The 8,784-nt window shown below is 42.6% G+C and overlaps 1 long non-coding RNA gene across 1 annotated transcript; it reads right to left on the reverse strand.

Annotated features, from left to right (window-relative positions):
• Positions 1-1,803: 1,803 nt before the first annotated feature.
• On the reverse strand, positions 1,804-4,725 carry LOC146670782 (uncharacterized). Its single transcript, XR_014911574.1, has 3 exons — positions 4,451-4,725; positions 3,963-4,326; positions 1,804-1,975 (listed from the first exon to the last, which is right to left on the reverse strand). It is a non-coding gene; the product is annotated as an uncharacterized LOC146670782 (long non-coding RNA).
• Positions 4,726-8,784: the final 4,059 nt, after the last annotated feature.

Below are 8,784 nucleotides of genomic sequence, written 5' to 3' on the forward strand. Positions count from 1 at the left end.
AAGCATATTGAGATACATTAACAACACAAAGCTGGGCACTGTGTGACATGGCTAACTGTAAAAAAGTGGATGATTCAAAATATTAATTCAAAATGAAGGTGGTATATTAGCACAAACGCTGGTTAAAGGCAGTGGCGTACATTCAGTCAGTCGAGTGATTTGTCATAGAGGCTAATCTGGAAGCGCTGCTACAGGCGTCCCTGCTCACCTTTGTCTGTGTGAGTAAACAGGAGTGCCCGTCTCCATCATCAAGGCTTTCTTTGTTAATGTGCTAAACAAATAAAGTTTTTACACTGCACTGTCACTCCTCTACATCACACATGTTGGCCAAGGCTAATACGTAAACTTTGGCTACAGTGAAGCTTGTTTCTTTGCTAATGCTAGTCCTGTTTGCACACAAAGCACAGATAATAACTGATCTCAGAGCTGTGAAAGTAGAGCCAGTGCCAGCTTGTCATGCACTGCACAGTAGTCTCCCATCAGCCCCTGTCAGAGACCAGAGGATTACAAACCAAAGTCAGCTTGAGAAGCTTCACAGACGCAGCTTTACTTCTAAGCACTGCTTGCAGCCACAAGATGGCAGTAAAGTAAAAGATGGATGCAAATTGGTGTGTAGCTTTGAGGTGAAAGGAAAGAGACTTTCACTGTTGTATGTTTAAAATGAGAGCTGAGTAGCTTTAGTTTGAGAGGGCCATCTGCGGCTCAGCAGGTTGGCAGTTCAATCCTTGGCTGCATCAGTTGGCCTGCCAAAGTATCCTTGGGCAAGTGTAGAGGTGGGAAGTGATGAAGTACAAATACTTTGTTACTGTACAGTCAAATTTTCAGGTATCTGTACTTTTCTTAAGTGTACAGATACATTTACTCCCCACATTTTAACACAAATATCTATCATTTCTACTCCAAACATGCTCGTTACCTTTGCTTTGACACATTCGAGAGGAGTCATTATTCCAAGTCACATCAATCTAAGCCTAAAAGGTAACATGTGAAAGGCAGTCCTAAAAGTGCATCAATCACCAGGTGTTATTGCATACAAAGTGATGAAAGAGGCAAAAACATGTCATTTATGCAGCACCACCAGTGCCTTTTTGGCACAACACCAGTACGAATGTAGATGTCCATAAGCTGTCACAGCACTGCAGCTTGCCCCACAGAGGAGGAGCATAAAGGGAGTAAGGGAGTCACAGTTTATATTACCATTTACTAATATAGTCTCATCACATTAATAAAACACATATTTGTCATTGTGTTGCTATGTTGCCTGATGTGCTAATCTGATGCTGATCATTACACTAATGGAGACAGGAGGAATGTTTACAGAGAGGACCACATATTTAAGGGCAGGGTGGAGTCACCTGGTTCCCAACAGACTATTTGAATAATGCGAAGCAGCAAAGGGTGGAGCAGAGTTTTGAAGTGCTTCAGTGTGTCTGTGACAATAGGAATAGATGTGTAAGTGAGCATGTTTGCTTAAACCTGAAAAGTGGCACACCCCTGTCCCTGATGAGCTGTAGCTGCACACGCCCATCACTGTGTGTGTGTGTGTGTGTGTGTCAGAGACAGCAGACAGCAGAAAGTGTCACAAAGTTTCTCTGTCTGTGTCCCATTCTGGAATTCAGATGGGTGTGGTTTCATCTCTCTGAGTATCGGGACAGGGTGAGGTCCCACTTTTTGCACTTTTATTTCATTTTTGATGCATTTGTAACCCCTGATATGATTTAATAAAAAGTTTACTTAACTGGTGTATGTATATATATATATATATATATATATATATATATATAGGGAGTACAGAGATGGGAGTTTGCCTCGGAAGGTTGCTGGTTCGAGCCCCAGCTTGGACAGTCTTGGTCGTTGTGTCCTTGTCCTTGTGTCGTTGGGTCCTTGTCCTTGTCCACTTCACCCATTCTTATTCTTATAACAGTTGATGGGTACATGCTACTTCGGTAGTGCTGTCACGGTCTGTGGATGCAGACTGTGTGGAGGTGAGATGGAATATAATAAGGCTGGTAGAAAAAAATACAAAACAAAGTGCAAAGGCAAAACTAAACAAAACCCTAAAGTGGATAAACTAAAATTAAACACAGAAACACCCTGAATGTGAATCCTGGACCTGAGACACGGACTCCTGGAACATTAGTCATGGGAAACACACAACCTGACATTGAGAGACAGAGGACTTAAATAGACAGAAGGGAAACGAGGGAAGTGAAAACACATGGGGAACACAGCTGACACCGTGTTGGTCAAGTTACTTGAAAAAAATAATCAGTAACTAATTACCGATTACTCCCCCAAAAAAGTAATCCCATTACTTTACTGATTACTTATTTTCAAAAGTAATTAATTACTTAGTTACTTCGTTACTTTTTAAAAACACGATTTACAACCTGAAGAGGTGATAAAGTGATAGATCTTTCAGCCCAATTCTACTTTTTCTGCATAATCCATCATACAAAATGTAATCAAATGGAAAAGTCTCTTTTTTTAACTTGTTTTATTAGTTTTAATCTTTTAACTTTATGCATCAAGCAAAAATTTAATTATCTGCAACATTCTCTGACTGGAAGAAATTAGTTTAACATTTAAACCTATTTTCTGCACATTCCAGCACATAAAATAAAATATTTTGTGTGTTTACACTCAGTCTTTCAAATAGATGCAAGTAAAACACAGCAGAAAATAAATAAAGTCAAAGACTCAGCGGTCCTGTTGCTCTATTTTCACCTGTAAAGCAGGAGTGGGGTAGGCGGAGGTTTACCCTGGTGCAGGTGTGCCGCGGTCAGTGGAAGAATCCGCGAGTTTCTCTGTAAGGTTCCCATTACGTCGTAGCTACTCGGTGCTTGTTGGAAGTTTAGGGGTTTTTTCGCTGTAAAAAGAAGTTTTCTTCCCACGCACAGCGGACACTAATGTTTTTGTCCCTTTTTATGGAATCAAACTCAAAGTAAGGTCAGTACTTCCACGCTTTAAACGCTGCACGCTCATACTCTCTCCCGCACTCGATATGTGATCCATTGTTGATCTGCACACAGCTGTTGTCACTAACGGCGCACTCGCTTACGTCACTGTCATGAGACATTCTCGCAAAAAAAATCACGGTTTTAGTAACGCAGTAACGCAGCGTTCCTACGGGAAAGTAACGGTAATCTAATTACCATTTTTGTAATAGTAATCCTTTACTTTACTCGTTACCTGAAAAAAGTAATCAGATTACAGTAACGCGTTACAAGTAACGCGTTACTGCCCATCTCTGGCTGACACAAATCAACACAACACCACAGGGAAGCAAAACTAAACACACTGAACATGGAACACGAGACTGTCAAAATAAAACAGGAAACGCAGTGAGACGTAGACTGTGACAACACGAGGTTGACAGAGGGGTCGAGGGGACACGGGAGACAAAGACACGACTAAGACACACAAAGAACGAGGGAGACTTAAGCACGACAGACACGACCGACTCACACACTGAAGACATGGCATAGACAACAACAAGCTAAACCGACAAGAACTAAACAGGGAAACCAAACTTAAACACAGAGCTAACTGAATCCTAAGATATGTAATTATATAAATTAGAACATAATACAAAAAAGGCACAAAACTCTAAATATTGGCTCAAAATGACCTAGAACCATGACAAGTGCACCCTTCAGTATAGAAAACACAATGACCATAAAAGGTCCTTCTCCTAGATCTGTGACAACAGGGCTCAGATTAAAAAGCTCCCAAAGCAGGTGTTACATGAAGGCAAACACGGTGATTGTTTTCAAATGTTCTGCTTTATCATTATTATGTGAAACCAAACCTTGACAGTGGTGGAAATATTGACATGAGTACAGAGAAAACATTTGCCTTTTACTGTAATGTGCTGACTACTACCAATTTACCAACATTACCAGAATTTATCACCATTTCTCTACTGTGCTGTGTTCTCGATCCGTCTGTGTTTTCCACACCTGAGTTGTGACGTACTTCTGAAGTAACACCCACACCCTCAGTTTACAGGTTCCTGACTGAAAAAGCCTCCTGGTTATCCGTGCAGGGTGGAAGCTGAAGTAGCCAGGTGCCTGGACCCTAGACCCCAGGGTGCTCCCAGAAGACACAGGTTCACCGCCATCCGCTGGTTTATTCAGTGGAATTGTTTTAGGAATGAATTCATTCATTTGCACTACTACGAGTGGTGAGTCCAACTTTATTACCCATGTCGTTGTCCACGGGAAGACAGCAGGACTCATGAGACGCAGGGTTGGGCCCCAAGGACAACTTCACCTGTGCTGCTGGCTCCGTCATGATCGCCATCTACCTCTGAGCAGCAAAGCACTGATGTCATAATGAAAAAAGCAAATAAACAATAAAATATACAACAAATAATTTATAAAGCAGCCTTTAAAAACTATCAAAATGATAAAACCACAGTCTACACTTCTTAAAAAGAACACCTCACCACTGCATGGCACCACACCTGGCTTCACCCACGCATTTGAAACTCTGTTGGTGTCATACCTGTCATTCCAGCAGAGCACCACCCTTCCTGAATGTGACAGCCATACACACCTGAAAGTGTCACACCTCTCTGGGGAATGTGGACTGTGGGCCTGACAAAGGCATGGATGTTTTTCCTCCTCATACCTGCAGTGCAGTGTGACTGCAATATAAACTGTTTTATCATTCAGCGGGTCAGGTTTCTGCTTTCTTCTCAAATCTCACTTGACTTAACCATGCATGCTTTGTCATCTTGGTTTGTCATGCTCATTTAATAAGGCCTGGCCCTCCTCTGTCTGTTACAGCAGTGTTGAAGAGCATTCAGTTCTATGTAGCAGTATAGTTGGGCTCATGACTTAAACTGGTCACAGAAATGCAGGTGTATTTATTCCTGTACATGGACACATCCTCTTTTTCCTCGCTATAGTCAGCAGAACTGAACCAAATGTCTTTATATATGCAAGACGTATGTATTAGAATCCTGTGAGTCAGGTTGTGCTGTGTGAGGCAGCAGGGTAGGACCCGCAATACAAACAGATGCAGGGCTGAACTCACTGCAGCTTTGTTGCTAAACTTCCAGAATAATATAGAACTAAAGCTGCAGACAATATATGCACACAGGAAATCAGGGCAGAGAGGAAACGCCAGGGGAACACGGCTGGACATAATCTAACTGATGAGACAGCAGAAGCAAAACAGCATGATGCACAGAGGACAAATGGCTATCAGAATAAAACAGGAAGTACGAGAAACACACACTGAGACTCAGACACACGACTTTACGTGGGAAGACAATAGCACATTTGGCAGACCGAGCCAAGAGACCGAGAGCAGTAAGAGAAAGTGAGGGACAGGAAGAGAACGACAGAGGCAGACACGAAAAGGAAGCAAAACAAACATGAGACAGAGAGGGAATAAACAGAGCAAACAAATGAACCATTAACAGGACACTAGACACAGGAGGACAGCGAGCACTGAGGGAAGATATATGTCTGTGTATAACAGAAAAAGACTACGACAAACCATCCAAACACCAACCAGCTGTAGAATTCATAATAAAAAAACTGCACTACAGCGGTCCCTCGCCACAGTTATGTTCTCAAAGTAACCTGCGATAGCTGAAACCTGCACAGTAGACAACGTTTTTTTTTACAACTATTATAGATGTTTTAGGCTGTAAAACCCCTCACTACACACTTTATACACTTTTCTCAGACAGGCGTGAACATTTTCACACTTTTCTCTCTTGTTTAAACTCTTAAAGTTCAAACCGTTGTAGAAAAATAAGTCCAGTATTATAGAATGAAAGCAAAGGCATGAGCTGATGCCTTTGACGGTGCAAAACTTTTGGTCAACATTGTTGTTTGTTGGGGAGGAAACATACAAACATACGGTGCAGCACTTCAGAGTCACACTGCTGGAGATCGAAGCTTGAATGAAGACTGGCGACGGAAACGGAGACCCTCAGGCGGCTGGTATATTTACTTTGTGCTTTCAGTGTTTATATACCATTTGCATTACTTTTAATGAGACTTTTGATGAGACTCCATATATTAAAAAGCTTCAGTTTTTACTTCTGCTCTCTCAATAAATGGTAAAGAGTCCCAAACTAGCTTCTCGTCCTCAGCAGACTTGGACGAGAGCTGCTCTCTCGCAGCCGGCCTGAGATGAGGAACCGTACAAACATCTGTCACCTGGCTGAGGTGGCGACAGAAAAGCAGGATGGATGGAGGACACTGTGTGGACTGCTCTGTAGAATATGAGAGAAGCAGCTGTTTTATTCTCTCCTTCCTCACAAAGGTCAAAGGTCAGATAATCAGGTGATTCAGTAGTCAGAAACCTGATGTAGCTGAAAACCTGCTGGCATGGGGGTGTGGTCTCTTTCCTCACCTAGCCTTTAATAATAATAATAATGGATTGGATTTATATAGCGCTTTTCAAGGCACCCAAAGCGCTTTACAATGCCACTATTCATTCACTCTCACATTCATACACTGGTGGAGGCAGCTACAGTTGTAGCCACAGCTGCCCTGGGGCAGACTGACAGAAGCGAGGCTGCCATATCGCGCCATCGGCCCCTCTGGCCAACACCGGTAGGCAAGTAGGGTAAAGTGTCTTGCCCAAGGACACAACGACCAGGACAGAGAGCCCAGGGATCGAACCAGCGACCTTCCGGTTACAGATGCGATTCCCAACCCCCTGAGCCACGGTCGCCCCCGTGGCTCAGGGGGTGACCGTGGCTCAGGGGGCGACCCCCGTTTAGCAGCTAAGCAAATACATGCGGCTAAGCTGACCCTGAAGCTTAGTGTTTCCCCGGTGCTCAGTCACACGTCTCTCCTGACTCATGCCTGTGCATATGATCAGAATGCCGTTGTCCCAGTCCAGCAGCTTAGACAGACATTCCAGTCGTGGGATACTACAGCATTACGCCCTGCTGGGATCCTGCAACTCTTTGGATACTTTAGCAAAAGCTACGGGACGTACGGTGAACATAATCAAACCACGACAGAAATAAAGGACGAGACCTCTGAAATAAGATGTGTAATGCTGCACAGATGCTCGTTAACAAAACACACCTGATAACAACACAATGCATCACGTGTCAATGCTTTTACAAGCAAACTATGAAAATTGCAACTTCAGAACTGTTACTCTATCATTTATCTTTCAAACATCTCTGAAGAGAACATTTACATTTTTACTTCACTTCCCAAGGCTGGGGAGACCTGCTGCTGTGTGCCATGACATCAGCACGAGACCAGAATAACTAACTGAGAAACATGGAGCCCGGGAGAAAGATCAGGGAGACAGAAACAACCATACATGATGGACCACGCAGACTGGAATGAACAAGACCTCACAACCAGGAATGATGAAACCAGGAAGAACAAGCAAACTAAACAATACTAAGAAACGTAGAAACATTCGGATGAATCGTTGATTGACTCTTGGAGTCATCTTGTTAGTCCGGACTTCGCTGAAGAGGTCCACCACTGTCCCAACTTTTCTTCTTGTGTGGATAACGGCTCTCCTGTGGTTTCCTGGATTCTTAAAGCTTTACAAAGGGCTTTGTAATTCTTTCTACCCTTACAGATGTCAGTCACTTTATTCTAGACTTTTCTTCAGATAGTGGCATGATGTGCTGCTTTTAGAAATCTTTTAGCCTTTTAGGTCTATTTAGGTGATTTCATGATTCATCTGGCAGGAATCTGGCCTGGGTGTGACTGAATTTAGCTTTCCAAAAAAATGTGGTTAATCTCACACAATTCATGATTTAACAAATGGGGGAATTCTTTGTTCCACACAGGACAGGAGGTTTGTGTGGGACAAGCTTCTGTCCCTTAATGAATGACATCATTAATTTGGGTTGTCTTTGTGCAACGATGATCCCAAACATGTAAGTTTGACAGATATGCAAAAAGCCATGCTGAAGGTCACATTCTGATAAAGAAAAAAGATCAAATGAACTGGACAGACTGGCCTAACAGCTGAAGGCTCTGCCTTGTCTAGGAACCACAAATAAACCAGCAGTCTGAGAGAGAAGGGCTCTGTTTTAGATAATATGGTACTATGAGGTCTTTGAGATATGACAGGAGCAGGACTGTGGTCTTGGACATACTAATTCTCATTCCTGCTGCTTCACACTCAGCCCTGAACTGGAGGATGGTGGTGAAAATGGAAACTTTCCATCTAGGAAATCTGTCATAAGTCATGAAAAGTGACACTGTAAGGGTTTTTTTTTTTTTTACAAAGAAACTTTAACAAAACACACTGAACATTTCAAGAACAATAAAATCAAACTGAAATGAAAGTGAAAAAAGAAACAAAAAGAAACCAAATAAACTCAGCAAAAATTAATGAAAAATTTAATTACTGAAGGGAAGACTGAAGATACTGTGAGTTCAACTCATACTCCCAAAGTTATGAATATGGCTCTTATTTTACATTAATCAGTGCAACTCTTAATCTGTGTCTCGGAGTCAACAGGCATATGTCCTTCAATGTGCGTAAGGCAAATATGTTTGTGCGATGTCTCTAATAAGGAATATCCTCTCACAGCGAGCTCAGAAAACTAGTTCATTTACTTCGAGGCTGCACTGCTGTCATTTGTTACTCTCAAGATGTCCTAAACACTCCTCTTATCCACTGCATGTCCTTGTCCTGTTGTCCTCCCTTCATGCCCAACTGCAGCAGATGGCCCCGCCCCTCCCTGAGCCTGGTTCTGCCGGAGGTTTCTTCCAGTTAAAAGGGAGTTTTTCCTTCCCACTGTCACCAAAGTGCTTGCTCTTGTTGGTG

This window comes from Rhamphochromis longiceps, linkage group LG4 (assembly GCF_057381845.1).
Source record: "Rhamphochromis longiceps isolate RC_006_pf linkage group LG4, R_longiceps_female_GT1.1, whole genome shotgun sequence".
In the NCBI taxonomy this organism is placed as follows: domain Eukaryota; kingdom Metazoa; phylum Chordata; class Actinopteri; order Cichliformes; family Cichlidae; genus Rhamphochromis; species Rhamphochromis longiceps.